Genomic DNA, 21,305 nt, shown 5'->3' with positions numbered 1-21,305 from the left:
CTTTAAGTTATCTATACTTGTAAATTAATGTCTAAAAATTCTGTTTTCTTTTACATGTAACCTAGACATGACTTGTAAATATAACTACAAGCTATAAAAATTAAACATATTGAGTTTCTTGTCTAACGTTTATGAACTCATTTAATTTTAGAAAAATGTAAATGCAATTTTATACAACAAATATATGTTAATCATCTGCATGACATAGTTCTCAGGTCAAGTTTCCCATTCAATGAAGTGACTAAAACTATTAACCATGCAATATAGTTACTATAAAACGTACTGAAAATTATAAATGTCAGGGTGCAAAGAAAGTCAGCTTTACAGCTTGCCCTTCGGGCAAGCTGTGGCTAGCATGTACTAGCCCGAAAGTCATTTTAACTAGCCTGAAAAAAAATAATTTATTCGCTATGTGTTTTAATTAGGTAGTTATTAATTATAAAAATTTACGGCGAAACGAACATTTTTAGATCTTGTCAGCTTCGATAAAGTTTCAAAGGAAAAAAATGTTTCATATTCGCAATTTTCATCTGATAATTTATGGGAAAGCAATAGGACGTGATCGACAAATTTTCATCATCTGTTTAATACATACCGTGTAGAATTTATTGAAATGCATGTGACAATGCAAAAACCATGAACGCAACCAAATGACTTTCTTACCGGAGAACAGGATCAAAACCTTTTTGGTACGTTAATTGAATAATGAAGCATAATACAGAAAACTAGCTTTCTTTGAAATAATTCTTATTTAGCAAGAGTTAGTCATACAGTAGTTAAAATCATTTTTACTTGAAGACTGCGTGAACTAGACTACAAAGGAAAAATTTCACGTATTATAGATATGTCGGGCATGAAATGCAATGCGATACTTTTTTCAAAAGATTTCCCTTTGTGAGATCCGGCTTGAAAAACGGCTTTCGGTTCACGTAAATGTATCAGTATCTGGAAGTTAAAAAAGTATGTCTTACAGTAATTTTGTAATTTTAAGTCCCAAAAAAACTTCACTTGCCCGTCGGGCAAGTGATGGTCAGAATCCACTAGCCCGATCACAAAATCCACTAGCCCCGGGCTATCGGACACGACTTTCTTTGCACGCTGAAATGTGTAAATTATATAAACGCTACATTTACGTTCCAGATATATTGTTTTGTGCTTCAAATAACAGAAACGCGTGATTCCTAAATTACCTATTTTGTATCAAATACAGGATCTGCATCTCAAGTATATAGTATTTACAAAAAACAGACACGCAATTCAAGAACAACAACTGCTAATGAAGAAGCTGTTTGTTTACATGCCCAGAACTACAAATACGACTACAACGACTATAAATTCGACACTTGAATTAATTGGCGTAAACTATAGTTTCAAGGTGTTGTTTCACATAAGAACACCACGGTTTTTGTTCCTGAAGTAAAAGAGTTAACAAATACCAACGTAAAAAAAAAGCGAAAAAAAAAAAGAAAAACTCTAATTTATTAACTTCACGGAAACAATGTCTTTACACAGCAACTCTTCTGATAGAACTTTTCTTGAATATCAAAATCTTAAACATTACTTATGAAGATCAAATCTCATTTGGTCAATCTACTTACAACATAAGCAACATGTAATTTTTCCCTAAAACACAACAACAGTTCAGCTCGTTCGAGTAAAGCGAGAATTCGTGATACCCAGTACTTAGTGATTGTAAACAGTATCTGAGGGAAACCGTTAAATTCTGCTCGTGAAGCGGAAGTTTCAAGAAAGCTGGTGTTAGAGACAGCGGGAATCTACTATTTGTTAGTTGTTTTTAGTAAGAATTTCAACCAGTAAGTGAAAAGTATATTTTGAGTCTGGAAATAAAAAGCCGGGCAGCAGGCACAAAATACACAAGCCTAAAAACAAGTCCTAATCTTCTTTATAACTATTTAAAAAAGAGTTCAAGTCGTAAAAACAGTAGAGAAAAAAACTCGCTCTAGTACGCTAGAAGCCACGACACATTAATAAAGTTTTCCTTTCATCAAATAAAAAGCAACGTAAAGAAAAAGAAAAACATTTTTTAAGTTCACAAATGTCTCCAAACAGAAGCAAGTCTCCACTACAACATGAATTTTCTAAATATATAAAATAAGGACAATGTCTGTTTCGCATTATGATTACCTTATTTTACGACTTGAATTTTATAAATTTTATTTCGTACATTATTATTATCAAACGAGTTCAAACCCAGGGAAGATTTATCAAACAATAACTTACTTGCCCATGCGCGCTCAAAGTTCTTTAGACCAGTTTTGCCTTTGATTCACAGTTTTGTGCTCTTTATCTTTATCAAGAGAAAATGAGGGGACATTTTCTCTTGCCTTTATACATCAAACGCTTATTTGAGCTTGGCAACATATTATTATTTACAGACCCTGACAACTAATAATTGTTGAAGAACGAGCGCATTAGTTACGCCCTTACCAACCCAAAACGCGTAGCGACCTCTAGCTGTGAGAAAAGCATGGTTCAGTTGTAGTTGGAGCGTAGTTCATGAGTGAGTTTTTTGTTTGTTTTGTTCCGTTGCTGTTTTCAGAGTGGCTACCCTTGACAAATGATAGCACTCATGCCCATCTTTAAAGGTAACGCGGTTTGTTGGCTATGACCACATCCTCAGATATCCTCGGACACTTATAGTTCAGTTGTAGAAACGTTCCCAATCGCGAGGTGCAAGCCAGTTCTCCTTTAACCGGCCATACCTGACAATGACATATAATCTTACTGGAGTTTCATCGAATAACTCAAAACTTAATCGGACTCATCGCCGCAGCTGAGGAGGTCGTCAGGAGTTAATAGAAACCTCTCATCCTCTTCAGAATTGTTAAAGTCAGTGATTTTGTAATCGTCGACGTATGAGATTGGCTTGCATTGTGAAGCATTCTCCCCTGCCAATTCCAGACTTGTATCGGTTACACCAGCTTTACCTTTCATCGATTCCCTCAATAATTTCGACGGCATTGCACACTCCAGATTCCAGAGTCTTATTACGTACACGCGGCCAGAGGATGTAAAACAAACAAGTCTTTCCTCCTCAGGGGACACGGCCATGCTGACGATGTTTTCCTGTCCTTGAGCTATTTTCGCGAGACCAACAGCTTTTGCCTCGATCAGATCCCACAGGAATACCATGCCATCCACTCCGCAAGAAATAAGATAACGATTGACTCTTAGAAACTTGCAGAAGTCAATTCTACCGATGTGGCCGCGAAGAATTTGTGTGGAGGAAAAAACATCAGGAGCACAAAGACGAAAGACAATAATTATGTTCGAGATGCAGCAAACTAGCAGCTCATTGTCTAAGGAAACAGCGCAATAACTGAATCTAACGGAGCACTTCTGGGCAATACCACCCCTTGCCAGTACGCGGATTGGACCCTTATTGTACTCCCAGATCTCAATGTCATACTTCCCGCACAAGATAAACCTGGTTTTATCAGATGAAAGGCAAAAGCATTCAGCAGTCAACCATGATAATTTGAAAGACGACATGATATTTTTTTCAATATCCCATTCAAAGAAACGGGACTTACTCTTGCCATCCTGGATACAAATGAGAAGGATGTTGTCGGCTGAAAATGTCAAACACAGGAGATCCGTGTCCAAAAAGTCTCCTTCCAGTAATGTACAAAGAGTCTCAATTGAATAAACAGTACTGTACAGCTTTATCTTGTTTCCTTGACGACAGGCAGCTTGTTTTCCGTCGGGGGAGAACACCCAGTTTTCAACATGAGAAGAACCTGGCAGTGAAAACTCAGAAACGAATTTGAAAGAAAGGCCTTTCTCTTCGTCCATCCTTTGACTCCACAAAGCAACTATTGAGTCAGACCTGACGGAGATTACAGTATCACTTGAAGTAAAGGCTGAAGCTATGGATTTCCCTACTACTGATGACCGTTGAGGAAAGTTGGAAAAAAAGAGGTCCTTTTGTTTGGTTTCTATTGAAGACAAACCATAAAACGGCTTCACTCTCCACTGCCCTTTTTTCAACCACTGCTCCAGCTGCTCCAACGTCTGCTCCCGCATCAGCTCCAGTGTCCACCCCAGCTTCAGCTCCTGAATCTGCTCCCGCATCAGCTCCAGCTTCTGCATCAGGTCCAGCTCCCGCATCAACTCCATCTCCCGCATCAGCTCCAGCTCCCCCGTCAGTTCCTGCTCCCATATCAGCTTCTGATTCCACTTCCACTCCTGCCTCCGTTTCACATTCTCCTTCCCTATCAGCTCCTGCATCAGCTCCTGTTTCCCTTTCAGCTCCTGCATCAGCTCCTGCTTCCCCATCAGCTCTAGCTTCTGCATCATCCCCGGCATCAGCTGCTGCATCATCCGCAGGTCCAGCTCCTGTATCAGCTCCAGCTTCAGCTCCTGCGTCAGCTCCTGCTTTAGCTGCAGCATCAGCTCCTGCTTCCCCATCAGCTCCAGCTTCGGCATCTTCTCCGGCATCAGCTGCTGCATCATCCACAGGTCCAGCTCCTGCATCAGCTCCTGCTTCAGCTGCAGCATCAGCTCCTTCACCAGCTCCTGCTTCAGCTCCAGCTTCAGCTCCTGCTTCAGCTCCTGCCTCAGCTCCGACTTCATTTCCAGCTTTAGCTCCAGCTTCTGCCAGTGCTTCCGCATCAGCTCCACGTTCAGCTTCTGCCCCTGCATCCGCTTCCACACCACCTCCTGATTCCGTATCAGCTCCAGCTCCCGCATTAGCTCCTGCTTCAGCTCCAGGTCATGCTTCAGGTTCTGCTCCCACTTCAGCTCCAGCTTCCGCTTCAGCTCCCACTCCCGCTTTAGCTCCTGGTCCCGCATCAGCTCCAGCTCCTGTTTCAGCTCTGGCTTCCACTCCAGCTTCAGCCCCATCTTCAAAAGCCACTTCCACTTTTCTTGCTGGAAATTCTCCCTTTCCATTTCCATCTCCCTTCCCAGCTTACACACCAACTCCTCCTGCAACCAAGCCTGCTTTGACAGCAACTTACAATCCAGTGCATAAACTGCATTAACTGTAGCAAAGTTAGCAATGGAAACGGACTTGTTTATGCCAGAACAGCAGATTGTTTCATTCAATTTGGTAAAAGCATACGGTGCTAAGTGACAAACGTAAGAAAAAGGGTTCAACTGCCCACCTTGACAAAAAGCGTCCTCCAGAAGAGATCTCCCAGTCTGGAAATTCCAAACCTGGTAATAGAATATGCGTGGGTAGAGATCGCTCATAAGTTGACGGACAGCAGACAGGGATGATTCTTGGTTTGACTCTGTTAATTTTCTTAATCTGCCACAACAATAACAAGAGGGATAATAAGGGATTGGTGTCACACCAGTCTGATGACAAATTGCATTAATTCCAAGAAACTTAAGCAAGCGTTTCACTTGTTTTCCCACTCGTGACGTAATTCCAGCAATCAGTTTTGACAACTCGGTAAAACAGCAAGTCAGTTTGCCAACTCCTTCCTGGTCTATTTCCAGTAAAGCCCACAGGGAAAGAACGTCTAATACGCAAAACATATTTTGGCAAGTCTGTTGAAAGTCAAAGACCTTGTCCCTTTTTACGACAATGTACTGTCCATCAGAAGTAAACAACCCCCATTTGTAAACAAGGGAATTTCCTGAGAACTGAGAAAATTCCTCTATACATCCTCGCTCAACGGAAAACCACTTGTTAAGTCGTCCAATAAACAACCACTTGTCATCAGGGGAACGCTCCAAGAAGGTGATTTCTTTAATCGTATCCTGACTTATCTCAAAAGGATCTTTTGTTTGTGTGCATCCTCGAATACGTAACAGTCCGCTACAAGTTTCAAATCTTCAAGAAGGTTGTAGATCTCAATTTGTCCACTTTCGATTCTTTGCTGCAGGAAGTGATAACTTGTTAAACAACTGAAAACAAGTTTCAGCGAATCCTTGTCACCATGTTGATGACACAAAAATCGAACAGCAACACGTGAAACATATTCCTCTAACCTCTTGTCTACAGTTGGCAGTGATTTTTGCGCTTCTTCGAGAGTAGTAGATAGAAGTTCGGTAAAGATTTTACTCAGGTACTCACCTGCCATCTTTTTGTCAATGAACAACCTTTCCGCTTTTTCCTTGTTTGTTAACCAAGCTGGGATCAGATTATGAAGGAAAGTTAAAGACCTATCAGAGGTCCGAAATACCAGAAATTGCGATACAACATCAATCACTTCTTGCTCATCTTGACTCGACTTCTCTCTTTCTAGAATGTAGCCAATAATTGCCACTGGAAGTGGGGAAGGAGCTGCAATGACGCAACCAAATAATTTCTTGAAGATATCCTGGCCTACTTTGTCACACAAGCGTTTAAAATTGTTCCGGAAAAAGTCATCAATATGTCCTGGAAAAAGGTCACTGAGTTGATCAATCTTACCTGAATGTACTGGATTGTTAAGTACCTTGACAATGTAGAACGCATACAAGAACAGACCGTTGCATCTCCTTGAAATGTCTTCCACCGAGTAGGAGAGGCAGGAAAAATTGAGTCGTTTCTGCAAAAATCCCTTTATGTCCTGCTCATGCTGCCTATAGAAGAAACTCTGTTCACTACTTCCTGCGCAAATCCTGACACACGGGTTATATTTCTCCAGCCTGTTCTGTATCGTGTGTTCAGGCCGACTGGTGATAAAGAACACCAGCCACTTTGGAAGCCTCGGAAAACGCTCCTTTACAAGGTCTAGAAAATCTTCCCTGGACTCGTACTCTGTCTCGTCCAGAGCATCAATGATCACTAATTTTTGCTGTTGGGAAGAGGTGCACTTACCTAACGGTTCTTCTAATAGTTTTGTAAACAATTCCTGAACTCCTAGTTTAGAATTGGCTAACATCATTCTTACACCATCTTCCCCTCCCACTAAATTATTGTACTTACTATTACAATAACAGAGGTGACAAGCTACAGTCCCAAGGAGATGCCTTGGATCATTTCTAGTGCGATCGTTGTGACGGCAAAAATAGGCAGCGCCCAAATGTCCAGCTTTCCTCATTCGATGTGCCAGGGCTCCCGCCATCACACTTTTGCCGACTCCAGCATCACCCAGGAGAACATAAGCTCTAGAGTTACCAGGATCACTGAACCAGATGTTAAAATCATCAAACAGCCACTGTCTTGTGTCTGGATCATGGCGCTCGGCAAAGAAGGCAATGTCTCCTTCACAATCGGCAATCTCTGCAACAAAAAATAACAAGAATTTAAAGGGTCTGTGTCATCTATTTTTATTTTTACTTGAAGAGGCGAAAAAAAATAATAAACAAAGAGAACAGTTTTGTATAAAATTACTCTACTTGCTTTCAGAAACTGTAGAGAAAGGTAGAGTACCATAGCGGCATAAAATTTACCTGCAAATCAACGTAAATTGTAGTGGCTTTACGCACGTAAATAAAATTAGAGCCGATGTGTCAGTTGCTTGCGAAAACATGAAAACGTGATCAGCGCTCAACTCTTTCCATTGGTGCAAGCTGCTCATTCATTACTTCTTTCACTGAGGAACGTAAAACCAGCAACATTTACGTTCGAACATGCGTAATATTTACGCGACAGAGGAAAAACGTGTTAAGCATGTTTGGCTCTGTATGGCCATATAGAAATGAATGGCAACCTTAGCAAAATGGACAGTTTATTTTTTTTCAATTCTTTCCGTTGTGTCTTGCATATTGGTTTTTCACAATGACATCCATTATCGTCTACGAAAGGAGCCATAATCAGGGATTATTATTATGGCTCCTGTCTAAGAGTAATGGTACTTAGTTTTAAATTCGCCACAATTTGACCCACCTTGTGTTTGACATACCACGTTAAAATATGGTAAGAACAAAAAGTGGCTTGTCACAGATGCTATCACAGCAGTTTGACGTTTTGACAGAAAGAGTAACATTTCTGGTCCTAGCTATGAGTCAACATTTAATGTAACTGACATCACCGTGACTGATCATCTGATTTAAAGACTGTTGCGACAAAATTTGCAAAAGATATTGAAAGACACTGGACAATACTAGTAGTAATCAAAGAATATAGAGTGCGTTCGACACCTTAAATTGAACAAATTTGGCAAAATCGTGCATCCTTTCACGTTCGTTTCAATTTGAATATTTGCTGTTATTTTTTTTTCTGTATATTACCCAAAACTAGCATCTTATAGCAGAATATTTCAATTTTTCGTTTCAAATTAATAACTACGTGATCGGAAAAAGTTTCGTCCAATTTCTGTGGAATTGTTGAAGAAATGGAGAGAAATGTAACAAAACAGTAGGAATTACTTTCCTTCGTCCCACTGCAGCCCTAAGTTGTGCGATTGTATGGCCTGCTACGTGACACTCTTTTTAGGTAGCTCTTTCGTCCTTTTATATCTGTACGTAATGTGTAACTAGTTACCAAGGTGAAATATTTGCAATAAACGAAGCTGAGTTTAAAATTTCAGCGGCTACGTTGTTGAACTTAAAAATAATAGAAAGTATTTTCAGTCCGCCTGTTGCGTGACACCGTCGAACTTTAAAATAATGCACATCATTTTCAGTAAAACCCTTTCAATCTTTGAGAAAAACGAAACTTACAGGCCAGCATACTATTTTGGTCTTCTACTCAAAAGGTATTTTATCAAAATGCTGCGAAACTTACGCGACTATAAAGCCGTAAAAATGTCGAACTGAAGCGAGCTAATTTGCATACAGTTTTGAAAGACATCTCAGGGCCAAGGTTATTCAAAGAGCGGATAACTCTATCCAGTGGATAAAATGTACTCCAACCAATAGATTTTATCCGCTGGGTAAAATAATCCGCTCTTTGAACAACCAGGGCCTGATGTCAGTTTCTGATGCGTGTATGTTTCAGATATTTTGTATTTCGATTTTTTTCTAACGTACTAGAAATACGTGACTCGCAAAACCTCGCGAAGCTAGGGCCGGGTGAAAAGCCCTCGTTACTCGTATTGTAGCTTCAAATGAGGAGATTAAAAGGTTTTTCTGAACATTGCATCGATTTTGATGAGCATGGTCTTTTCGTAGTTCCACTGGCTAGTTTGCGGTTGAAATCTATTTCCGACACGACAAAATGCACAACGGGCGTGCAGCGCTGTCGTGTTCGATGAATTTATTTCCCACGGAAAATTATTGTACCGCGGCCACAAAACGTGTAATTTCTTCAATGCAATCTTTCACAAAAAAGATTTCTGGAAGAAAGGGAAAAGATTCTGCAGAGATATTTCCATCCAGTGAATACTAATGAACATTGCAGTTGAAATGTGATCCGGTACTGAACATAAAACTTTCCCGATGTATGCAAATTTTGCTCCAACAAACTGCGTCTGTCTTCCAACCTGTTGCTGCCTAGCAACCTTCTCCTTGTCTGACGTCATTCATACTTTGTTTTTCCCTGTTGCCAGGCAACATTACGTTGTGATGTCATCCGCCCCTGCGAAAAAATCTGCGGGGGATGCCAGATGTGCGTCCCAAGATCCATCGACCCATCAACGACAAGTCCCATAAAATCTCGACTCAAATCGGCGATAGGAAGCGTTCTTCCTACGTCGAACGCAATAAATATTTTGGTACATTAAAAATAATACTAACACTTAAATCTAAAACCATGAACAGACAAGCAAACAAACAAAACAAAAGTCGAAAGATTACTGACCGTTCTTCATTGCCAAATTAATACGGCAAAACGTAAAATTGTTGAAATGATGATATAGTATGAAGGCGATCGAAGTTTATCTTCTATGCGACATAGTAATTTCAAAACTTCCACCCTTAGTGCAGAAGAACTGCTGCCAGTCTCCTGTTAGTCTCCCCAGATGTTATTCAACATTTGTAATCTTAGTTAATTATGCATGCATTTGTTTATTGCCATTTTTTTATCTAACGGTTTTTCATAATCTCTTTGACGATGATGTGAGCCATATCGAAACATGTATTGTATTAAAAAATGTCGTTTTTATTTATGAAAGTAGCTACTATTTCCAGCTATCCCGACTATCGTAGCTTTATTTTGATTGTGTATACAAAAGGAACCCAGTCTGGTCAGCATTTTTAAGCGAGCCACGAGAGGATTTCTCTCGCCCTCGTCCCAATCCTCTCACGGACTCTCGCGCTATATCCTCTCACGCTGACCAAACAGAGAGCTTGCTCGCAGGCTTGGGAATTTCTTGCCATATTATTTGACTCCACGGGAACTGACGTTTCTTTCACTGGCTTGTTGTATCGTGTGGCGAGACAATCTCCTGGAGAAGCGTGGGAGTGAGCGAGAATGATTTGATTTTTGCGGAGTAAAAGGTTGGGCACCGCCTTTTTTTGTTTCGGGAGCATTCCAAAACGAAAAAACGGTTCCAATTCACGGTGAAAAAGCTTCTGTGGTCCGTAAGTAATGTTTTATCCGACAAAATACACTTTTTCCTACATGAAAACTAGTCTTAAGGCCGTAAAATGTACTAAACAGTAACTTTTAATAGCCTTTTTAAAGGCTATTAAAAAGTATAATCTTCAATAACAGATAGGAAGAAAGGGTCTCACTGAGAGGCATATTCACAGGCTACAAATGTGATCACGAGCATTCGTGCAGTAAAGAGCGGTCCCGGCCGAGAGTGTCCGTTAGATTACAATGGCCTAAAAAACCAAGCGCTCTTCAGATGTGGTTCAACTAATTTACCCGTGAAATTGAAAAATATGAAATATATTGTTTTACCTGGACTGATTTGAATTCTAGTAGAGGCCTGATTCTCTTCCACCTTTTTCTCCGTCCTCTGGCGTTTAACATTTTCTTCCACGCCACTCTGCTCATCTTGAAAAAAATGTGCACTACTTTTAAAAAACTCAAGTAGTAAAGGAATAAAAATAATTATTTTAGATGTTTTTACAATCAAAACCGTAGAAACCCTGACATGAACCTGTATCAATACGTTTTGAACTCAACTCATATAAAGTTTTTAAATTAAACTTATGGTAAGCTCAAAACCAAGGGTTATTGTTGAAGAACACTGTATTACAATTTTCTCTTAGTGTCCTCAGAGGAAAACCAACGCAATATCATATTTCACCACAGCTGATAAATTTAGTAAGAAGAAGAAGAAGAAGTGCCTTTATTTACCATTTTGTTTTAAAATAAGCTGTTACATCAAAAGGCAGGAGATCCAGCAAGCTCTGTTGAGCTTTTTAAAAGATCCCCGCTTAAATTTATTTAAATAGATATGTAAATCAGTTAATAACAGAAGGCGGACTTCTTGTTTTACATTACTAATTGGAAAGCTATTTCTTTCCTAACATATTACTTATTGTAAACAAAAACGATTATGAAAAATGATCTTGAACATACTCTTTAAGTTTGGTTTTGAATGTATTAAACGAACTTATGTTTCTAATTTCGATGGGAAGGCTGTTCCATGTAATTGCTCCCTTAAACTTTATAGAAAATTTGCCATAATTTGTTCTTCTAAATTCGATATGTACCTGTGACGAAGATCGCATATTACAGGAATGTATACTTTCATTAGTTTGAAAAAAGTTATCAAAGAATGCTGGTAATTTGTCATGGTTATATGAATACATGAAAACTGCCGTCAGGTACGTATTTAATTCAAAGATCTTCAGTGTTTTCAATGACTTGAACAGTGGTCCAGATTTTCTGTATAATTGGCGAAGGTTATAATCCTGATAAATTTTTTCTGTATCCTGAGGATAGGCTTTAATCTAGTGGGGTACGTGCTCGCCCAAATAATGTTGCAATATGTTAAATATGGGTAAATCATGGTGTTGTACAATGTGAGTCAGTAGTGTTTTAAGAGGTAAGAAATGTCTTGCTTTGGCCATTATGCCTGTCATTTTTGCCACTTTCATTGTGACATGGTCAATATGGTATTTCCAAGTGAGTTCTTCATCAATGTATAATCCTAGAAATTTGGTGTAGTTCACTTGATTTATTGGTTGTTCATTAATAATCACGTTTGCTTTATAACTCAACTTCCTCTTTTTAGTCATTTTTGAAAATCATGAATTGTGTTTTATTGACATTAAGAGATAGCTTATTTGCATTTAACCATAAAGATACCTGTTTAAGTTCTTGATTCATCGTTTTATATAATGTTTCTAGATCTTTATGACTAAAGAATAAGTTCGTGTCATCTGCAAATAGTATAAAAGACAGTATCTGAGAGGATTTAGTTATATCATTAACATAGATCAAAAACAAAAGAGGTCCTAAAACAGAGCCTTGTGGTACTCCACATTTTATCGTCAAGCCGTTTGAGACAGTCAATTTGTATTTGACAATTTGTTCTCGATTCGACAAATAATTCTTGAACCATTCTAATACAACTCCTCTTATGCCAAAGTGTTCAAGTTTATATAATAGGATATTGTGATTTACTGTGTCGAATACTTTTGAGAGATCTAAGAACACACCCATGGTATATTCCTTATCGTCAATGGCTTTTGATATCTTTGTTACAAGTTCCATTATAGCGAGATTTGTCGAACGCTTCTTCCGAAAACCGTACTGATTTTCACTTAGAACACTATGCTTATCCAAAAATTTGACAACTCTCTTATACATTAGTTTCTCTAAAATCTTTGAGAAGCATGGTAGAACTGAAATCGGTCGATAGTTTGAAAATGATTCTTTGTCGTTTGATTTAAATACTGGTGTAACGACTGCTTTTTTAAGTTCAGAAGGGACAATGCCCGTGACAAACGACAGATTATATACCTGCGTCAAAGGTTTTACTATGTGTTTTGAAAAGTGGTCCCGATTAGCGATGGACAGAGCGTGAAAGACCAGTCAAATTATAGTCGGTGAAATGCGATAAACCGTGGTGAGAACATTTGCCTTGAAAGTTATTTAAAAAAGCAGAGTTTAGGGGAGCTTACATGATACCAGTACGATTTTTACACAAATACAAGTTCATCTTCTTACGATTACGTGGTATTGTTTGTTTCCGATAAATAATCGAATATGAAAGACGCAGAGTCATAAAGAAATTGTCCTGTCAAACAGCACTTCTTAGAGGCGAGGAGATCTTTTATAGTAACGCTGAGGAAACATATAATTAACATAAGTGAAGTAAGCATGCATGACTTTTGTTGACGACTGTAGCTTGTCAAATAGACCGTTTTCTTACTCAATAAAAAAGAAACTTCTTTGATATGCCTAACTTTGGATGCCTAACTGTGGGTGTCAAACGGGGCATATTTCTTTTACTGTCCCATTATCACCGAGATACCGGCTGAAAGCACCCTGACACAGGATAACCTAGCACAGGTCACATGAAAATGTATACGAAAAATGTGTGCACATCATTACCTCCGTAGTTGGGCCACGAACGGAAAACACAGGGATCACTTAAAATGTGTGCAGCAACAGAAGCGGCCATTACACTTGCAAAATTACTCCAACTCTCTGCGGTCCCTTCAGCACCATCTGCATAATCAGAGATCCCTTTCACAATGAGCCATTCAATCTGATTGTCAAATGCTGCTGTAAAAATCCCTGCAATACAATACATGTACATCAGCGTAATACAGTGAAACATCAGCGTGCATTCAGCATGCACACTATCTTTGCTAAACCTAGCGACTAATCAAGCGATTTTACACGCTGATTTAGGCGATCGGCGAAAATAGTCAGCCGTGCCGCTACTGTGACGAGGATGTTCACCGATTGCCACAATCGACGTTTAAAATCGCTGATATCTGGCGAACTGCTCAGGGTGCCCGTTCCTGTGATTTCATACGCTTGACCTCAAATAATTGAGCCAATCAGACTACATTACATCACGACTTTTTAAAATATGGCGGACAACATAAGAAACGTCTGGCATCCCGGCTATTAAGCGGCAACGTGCTTCACTGGCAAATTTGGAAATTTTGCTAAAAATGGACAATGTGGAAGCTTCTTACGTACAGAAAAAGTAAAGCAATTCCTAGGTGACCTGTGGAATTATGATTACGGTGTATGCGTATCCATATACTTATGTGGATGACCACATATATGATAACATGTGAATCAGCCTGCCTGCCTGCCTGCCTGCCTACCTACCTACCTACCTACCCACCAAGCTAGCTAGCTTAAACTCACAGATACGTGCACGCACACCCTTATGCCGCGTCTTTTCAGTTACAGATCACTGGTGCCGCCAAAATGTCGTGAGGACAAAAAAGTGACAAAGGAACCTTCGGCGAGTGTGTGCCTAGTGTTTTTTCACACGAAACTTTGACATCTTCTCTGATCTACAAAGACAGACCCATGGCAAAATGGAATATTTTTGTTCTATACAATAAAATGGACATTTCTCAAGCCAGTGTCACGTTAATTAAGCCGAACCTTTTTCTAAAATTTGTAAAGTCGAACTTTAAAATTAGCGCAAAATTCGAAAGAAGTTTCCAAACAATAATTGTTAAACTTTCAAAAATGATTAAAATCATTTCCTAGTTTTTAAATAATACTTAAGTATTTACGAAATTGTTTTTCATCATATGCGATGTTTAACTATATTTTTTTTGCAAGGACCCTATTGATACCAGCTTAGTGCTGAAAGGGCCACCACCTGCTTAAATGAAGACTGAAGACTTGACTTGAGATCAAACAGCAAGATCAAGCAAATTTCTTGGTTGTTTACGTAAATTGCCCTCGTGGAATAAAGCTGTTCAAAACAAAAATTGCCTGTAAATAAACTCCGCACTCCTATTCCTATTCATTCGGCAGCTGAAGTCATAACTAATTGGAAGAAGGCAAAACACATCAACCCACCTGCACCTCCCGTTTCCATGGCTGTTGCTTGAGGATAGGATTTAGCCAGTTCTTCACGCCACCCTTCATTGCTGACCTGCTCTTGGAGACTCAAGAAATGACCATCACAATGAACTTTGATTTCATAAGCTTCCGGATTCTTCAAAGGAGCATTATAGCCATCAGCTGCATGCTTGATGACGTTGAGGAAACGTCTGCTTACACAAGGTGTCAGGTCACATGTAGTTGTGTGTACTTTTGCCGAAATGACAACATCCCCCAGTTTGGTTTTGTTAGGGTTAAGAGCACTACATGTTCCCACACATATAACTGCCTTGGGCCTTAACAGGGTCGCTGCATTCTTGACAGTTACGAGAGTACCACCAGGACCACCAGGACCTTGGTAACTCCGTACCAAAGCAACTGAGACTTTTTCCTGTTGACGTTCGTCTTCGCCGTCAAAGTAAACGTAGCCGACATCCTCAAAGTAACATCTGAAGGGATTGATCATCTCCCTGTAACAAGCCAAGAACTCGCAGTATCTGGCCGTTATTAACATAATGTCTACAGGCAAGGGTACATCTTTGATTTCCTTCCTTGATGTTTTCACATCTCTCAGTGAAAGTAACTCAGCCGTTAGCTGTGGTGGATCTCCAATGGGCTCCTTTGAACTCCTAACAGTGTTCATTTTAGCTGTTGTTATCAGGTTACTGTAACAGAATGTTCAATGGTAGATGTGCATTACTTGCCTCCTTTGTTGTTGTTCGAGTCCCACTCAATGGCACATGATTCTTGATCTCCTGAGCAGCTACGTACACTGACAGTATATCAAGCAAGCTGAAACCAAACATTCCTACAAGAAAAAGAAAATACAAGCTCAAAGGACCGTCCGCAGTTTCAGTTTGTAAATTGATTTTGATTCAATTCTGGCAAGCATATATATGATTAGGAGAACAAAGAATGAGTGCTTGCAGGAAGAAGAGTCAGCTAGAGGGAAAAACGGTGGTGTTTGCAAAACTTCCTCTCCTTTCTAAGGAAAAATTCATATCAACAAACACCATCGCACTTACAGATCGACAAGTCAAATGCTCACCCTAGTTTGACCATTGTTACACAATTCCCTAATTGCCTTGTCTTAAAAAACTGAATTCCTCCATTCCATTATATCCCAGGTTAACTTGTCAAACCATTCGGAAATAGAAACTAAATTCACCTCAAGCGACTGTCCATTATACGTTCATTATACATATATAAAACTCACAGAATTCATCCATCAAATGCTAGGATGGATTGAGGGGGGTTGTGGGGGGGGGGGGGGATAACTGACAACAAAATTTTATATGGGGAGGCTCTGCTCCAAAGCCTTAATCCACACTCTTTAATATTAGTACCATTTTTGACAGAAAAGGTCACCCTTTCATAATTACCATCCATAGAAAATGGTACTGCTTTCACATGTACCTACTGGTATGGTTGGTTGGTTAATGTTCGAGATACTTTGAAAGGCCCTTTTTTCAAAAATAAAAATAAAAAAAACAATTTTTCCCATCCTTTTCTATTAAAACCTCACAATGGTTTCATTAGAAGCCAGCTACAGGCAGTGTACAGCCGCCTATTAAGTATATGAAAAAAAACTTAAAATATAAACAAAAAATGACAATATTAAACAATCAGGACTGTCAATCATCTAAAATAAATGGGCATATACATATATAATAAGATTACATGTACATGTAATAGGTAAGTTTGAAAGATTTGAAACCTATTAAATGTCACTCACGTTTATGCCCACAAAGCTGGAACAGACCCCCCTAGGGGGAAGGGGCCCTTCAATAGCCATGGCCGACCTACAGTATCACTGGCAGCTAGTTACAGTTAAACTTATTGAAACATCTGCCTCAGCTCATGAAATCAAATGTATTATTATTATTATTATTATTATTATTATTATTATTATTATTATTATTATTATTATTGCGTTCGACGAAGGAGAACGCAAGCCTAATTTCGTTTTTGCGTTCGACGAAGGAGAACGCAAGCCTAATTTCGTTTTTGCGTCCTGTGTCTTTTGAGTTGGTATGCCTGTGTACGGCTATGCAGAACTTTTCGAGATTGCTGTAAGGACACCCAAATAGCCCCCCCGCTTGAGTTTTGCAGGGGCATGTGTCGGCCGGGAAACTGGTGCGAACTTATGACGACTCTGACCTCGTTTTCGCGCTAGAGCCAAGCCATCTTTTTAGTCCCGTTTTCGTATAAGAGTCGCCCCCTCGTTTTCGCGCTAGAGCCATCTTTTAATGTTGCTAGCGGGTCGAGTTTCACGTTTTGCGTGCTTGTTGGTGTGCTTGCTTGGGAGTTTGACCTTTTCTTGGCGTTTGGTGTGCTTGCTTGTCGAATTCTGGACTGTGCTTCCTGGCTGTGTGGACTGTTATCAGATAAGTTGTGTTGTTTACGCTTGAAGTTAGAGTTACTGGCATTTGGAATCTTGCGAAATTATTGCGAAAGCTTATCGATGTTCAGTTCCTTCGTTTCAGCGGGAGTGGAGTTTCACGTTCTTGCATCGCTTATGGTGTGCTGGCTGGACGGCTGTGCTTCGTTAGGGAAGTTGCGTTGTTTAAGTTAGAAAAAAATACTTTCGGGTTAAATTTAGATTTATCAACGCCTTCACGAAGTGTGTACGACTGCGAAGACACATGGATAAGTTCAGCGTAGTGTTGTTTACCCGTTTCCGCCAACTTTGTTTGCGTTTTTAATTTTGTTGGAGCGATGGATGTGCGCACGTGTATGCTCGGGCTGGAAAGAGTTCGCTCTTCAAGCGTTTTCTCGCTTCTTTGCCAATTACAAGCGAAAGTATTGTGCGTTTTTTAATCAAGGAAATGCTGTTTTCGAAGGTTTGATTCAAAAGATTAAAGCATAATTATGTGCAGCGTACTGGTTTAGCGAGGTTAAAAGCGATCGCGCTTGTTTCAATTCTCGGCTTGTGAATTAACAGCGGCCAAAAAGTCGCAATATTTAAGTTTCGCTTCATTCACTGTTAAAACTGGGTTTAGTGAACAAGTTATCCAGTCATCTATCAGTGGAAGACACGGTTACAATCTAAATCAGTTGATAGAAAATGGAGAAAACGTGACATTGCCTTTTGAGATGATCTCAATAATATTTATGCAAATTTGTAACGCTACGCCGAAGATGTCTCGTGGCGGCTTTCAATGTCTGCTCAAAGGCAATGGCATATGAACGGCCACGTTAAAGTTTCCCCAGTTCCTTGCCGAATTCTACCGTAAATGTTGTACGCTTTAAAATAAGATCAATGTTTTGGCTTTTATTCCTCTATTAACGTGAAACTCAACTCCCGCAATAAACGAAGGAAATGAACATATCGATATGCTTTCGCAAGATTCCAAATGCCAGTAACTCTAACTTCAAAAGTATACAATGCATCTTCCCTGATAACAGTCCACACAGCAAGGAAGCACACTCCAGAATTTGACAAGCAAGCACACCAAACGTGAAGAGAAGGTCAAACCCGACAAGCAAGCGCACCAAATATCCATTATATTATAAACACTGGGTTATACAATGATAACATTTTTTTGCGATTTAAATAAACATGTGAAAAAGATCTGGCAGTTAATGTAACTTTCCTTTCCCAAATGGTCGAACGCATCTCACTAATCTCTGATTACTACTAGTTGTGTCCTGTGTCTTTCGAGTTGGTGTGCCTGTGTACGGCTATGCAGGATTTTTCGAGATTGCTGTAAGGACACCCAAATGGCCCCCCCGCTTGAGTTTTGCAGGGGCATGTGTCGGCCGGGAAACTGGTGCGAACTTATGACGACATCTGACCTCGTTTTCGCGCTAGAGCCATCTTTTTAGTCTCGTTTTCGTATAAGAGTCGCCCCCTCGTTTTCGCGCCATTGCCTAAATTTGCATACATCGGAAAAGTTTTACATTCAGTGTACGGGATCACATTTCAACTGTAATGTTCATCAATGTTCACTGGATGGAAATATTTCTACAGAATCTTTTCCCTTTCTTCCAGAAATCTTTTTGTGAAAGATTGCACTGAAGAAATTACACGTTTTGTGGCCACAGGCTGGAAGACAGACGCAGTTTGTTGAAGCAAGATTTGCATACGTCGGGAAAGTTTTACATTCAGTGTACGGGATCACATTTCAACTGCAATGTTCATCAATATTCAGTGGATGGAAATATCTCTACAGAATCTTTTCCCTTTCTTCCAGAAATCTTTTTTGTGAAAGATTGCATTGAAGAAATTACACGCTTTGTGGCTGCGGTAAAATAATTTTCCGTGGGAAATAAATTCATCGAACACGACAGCGCTGCACGCCTGTTGTACATTTCGTCGTGTCAGAAATAGATTTTCAACCGCAAACTAGCCTGTGGAACCTCGGAAAGACCATGCTCATCAAAATCGTTGCTATGTTCAGAAACCTTTTAATCTCCTCATTTGATGCTACAATACAGGTAAAGAGGACTTTTCACCCAGCCCTAGGTTCGCGAAGTTTTGCGACTCACGTATTACGTTAGTATAAAATCAAAATACAAAAATATCTGAAATATACACACATCAGAAACTGACATCAGGCCCCGGTTGTTCAAAAAGCGGATTATTTTATCCAGCGGATAATTCGCTATCCAGCAAATAAAATCTATTGGTTGGAGAACATTTTATCCACGGGATAGAGTTATCCGCTCTTTGAATATAAACCTTGGCCCTGAGATGTCTTTCAAAACTGTATGCAAATTAGTTCGCTTCAGTTCGACATTTTTACGGTTTTATAGTCGCGTGAGTTTCGCGGCATTTAGGTAAAATACCTTTTGAGTAGAAGACCAAAATAGTACGCTGGCCTGTAAGTTTCGTTTTTCTCAAAGATTATAAGCGTTATACCGAAAATGATGTGCATCATTTTAAAGTTCGACGGTGTCACGCAACAGGCGGACCGAAAATACTTTCTATTTTTTTTTTAAAAGTTCAACAACGTAGCCGCTGAAATGTTAAACTCAGCTTCGTTTATTGCAAATATTTCACCTTGGTAGTTACACAATACGTACAGATATAAAAGGACGAAAGAGCTACCTAAAAAAAGTCACGCAGCAGGCCGTACAATCGCACAACTTAGGGCTGTCGAACGCACTCTATAATCTTTGATTACTACTAGTTATTATTATTATTATCATTATTATTAACTAGTGTGAAAATTTAAGGAAAATGCTGTTTTTTACAGAAATTATGTAGATACCAAAATATTTGTGACCGATAAGATCAGACCAATTGTCATTTTTCCTGCCAATGGCCATTTCACTGCGGTCAGTGACAAATTAGATGATTTCGATGAATTTCTCAATAATACTGGTGAGGAAAGCACTGTAGTTTGAAACAGACTTGCTATATATGACATTGACTATTAAGTGAGCTGCTGACAGTTTCTCTCTTGAAAAAGAATTATCCCAGCTGTTGTTGGCAAATGCTCTCTTTCAGCCATTTCAATTCTTCAAAAATGCACAAATTTTTAAAGTAAAATGTTCATTTCAACTCTTCTCTTCTCAAAAAAACAAACAAACAAACAAACAAACCCCCCCAAAAAAATCACCAGCATGGTGACCCCCTCTAATTATTTCAATATCAGGGCAAACATTTGTAGGTTAATACATGTACTAATAAGTAACTAAACTGAATTTGAACAAAATGTTATAATTGTCACTTTTATTTCAGAGGAATATGTTCTTAAGTTTACAAGACATCAAACTGTAACGTCCAATGAAAGACTTGGAACAAAGCCAGAATAAAAAAAAATAAATTTGTATAATTATTCTCCGTCCTGTATCATGCTTTTCTTGTGTTACCAACATCAGAGGGACAATTGCACAAGTGCAAAAAATGGCTTTTAAAATGTGAGTAAATGAAAAACTTAGATGCTATTACAGAATCAATTTTTTCACCTTGAGTCTAATGTGTCAACCTCATTGCCAGGGCTTTACCCTTTTAAATTCGGAAGGCAGAACCAACCCCCCCCCCCCCCCCCTCTCTCCACAACACACACACCCACCTAATTTACATGCCTGGAAAAGCCCATGGAAAAAAGTTGCTATATTGTGTAAGAACACTTAACATTCTCAAATCAAAAATGTAAGTAACATTTTTCTCTCAAAGTTGATGTGTAAATAATTTTGTTTTAAAATTTGAGTGGTCCATCCATTTAGATTACACTTATATTCTTGCCTGAGGTCATTAGGTGACTTCTTATCCTAACAGCTAGTGCTAGTGTTCAAGCAGTATTAATAGTTATCCTTACAACATGTTTCAAACTTCTTTTTCCATGTTTAGATCAATAGCTTGTTAACTGTCTTCCATCATTCAGGCCATCCCTAAATATGAACAGCAAAAGAGTTAAATTATATACAATTTAAAAAAATTGTAGAAAAATCCCCTATCCATATAAAATATATTTTTCAAGGGTAGTGATCAATCAATATCATTATCAAGAACTTTATTTCAACATGATAAGAGAAATCAGCAGATTGGGAGAGCTGGTGTGGTCATGCATATTAAACAAATGAG

At 39.1% G+C, this 21,305-nt stretch overlaps 2 protein-coding genes and 1 pseudogene across 4 annotated transcripts in view; all 3 read right to left on the bottom strand.

Annotated features, from left to right (window-relative positions):
- The window catches only part of LOC146478011 (uncharacterized), a 166,750-nt gene that overhangs the window by 141,271 nt on the left and 4,174 nt on the right, over window positions 1–21,305 (bottom strand). The gene's annotated exons all lie outside the window — the stretch shown is intronic.
- LOC146478008 (uncharacterized) overlaps window positions 1,790–21,305 on the bottom strand; it is a 90,509-nt pseudogene continuing 70,993 nt past the window's right edge. Inside the window, exons 4-7 of the transcript XR_014865220.1 lie at window positions 14,747–15,124; window positions 13,301–13,486; window positions 10,691–10,786; window positions 1,790–7,183 (exon numbers count right to left, since the gene is read on the bottom strand). The product of XR_014865220.1 is annotated as an uncharacterized LOC146478008 (transcript). The remainder of the gene's footprint in view (window positions 7,184–10,690; window positions 10,787–13,300; window positions 13,487–14,746; window positions 15,125–21,305) is intronic.
- Window positions 1,790–21,305, bottom strand: part of LOC146478009 (uncharacterized) — an 82,557-nt gene continuing 63,041 nt past the window's right edge. Inside the window, exon 5 of the mRNA XM_085112499.1 lies at window positions 1,790–1,954. The gene's annotated coding sequence lies outside the window, so the exon portion shown is untranslated. The remainder of the gene's footprint in view (window positions 1,955–21,305) is intronic.

The sequence above is a fragment of the Pavona decussata genome, unplaced genomic scaffold, assembly GCF_977016875.1.
Source record: "Pavona decussata unplaced genomic scaffold, jaPavDecu1.1 SCAFFOLD_67, whole genome shotgun sequence".
In the NCBI taxonomy this organism is placed as follows: domain Eukaryota; kingdom Metazoa; phylum Cnidaria; class Anthozoa; order Scleractinia; family Agariciidae; genus Pavona; species Pavona decussata.
Note: the sequence above shows the minus strand (reverse complement) of the source record. Positions and strands in the feature narration are given on the sequence as shown.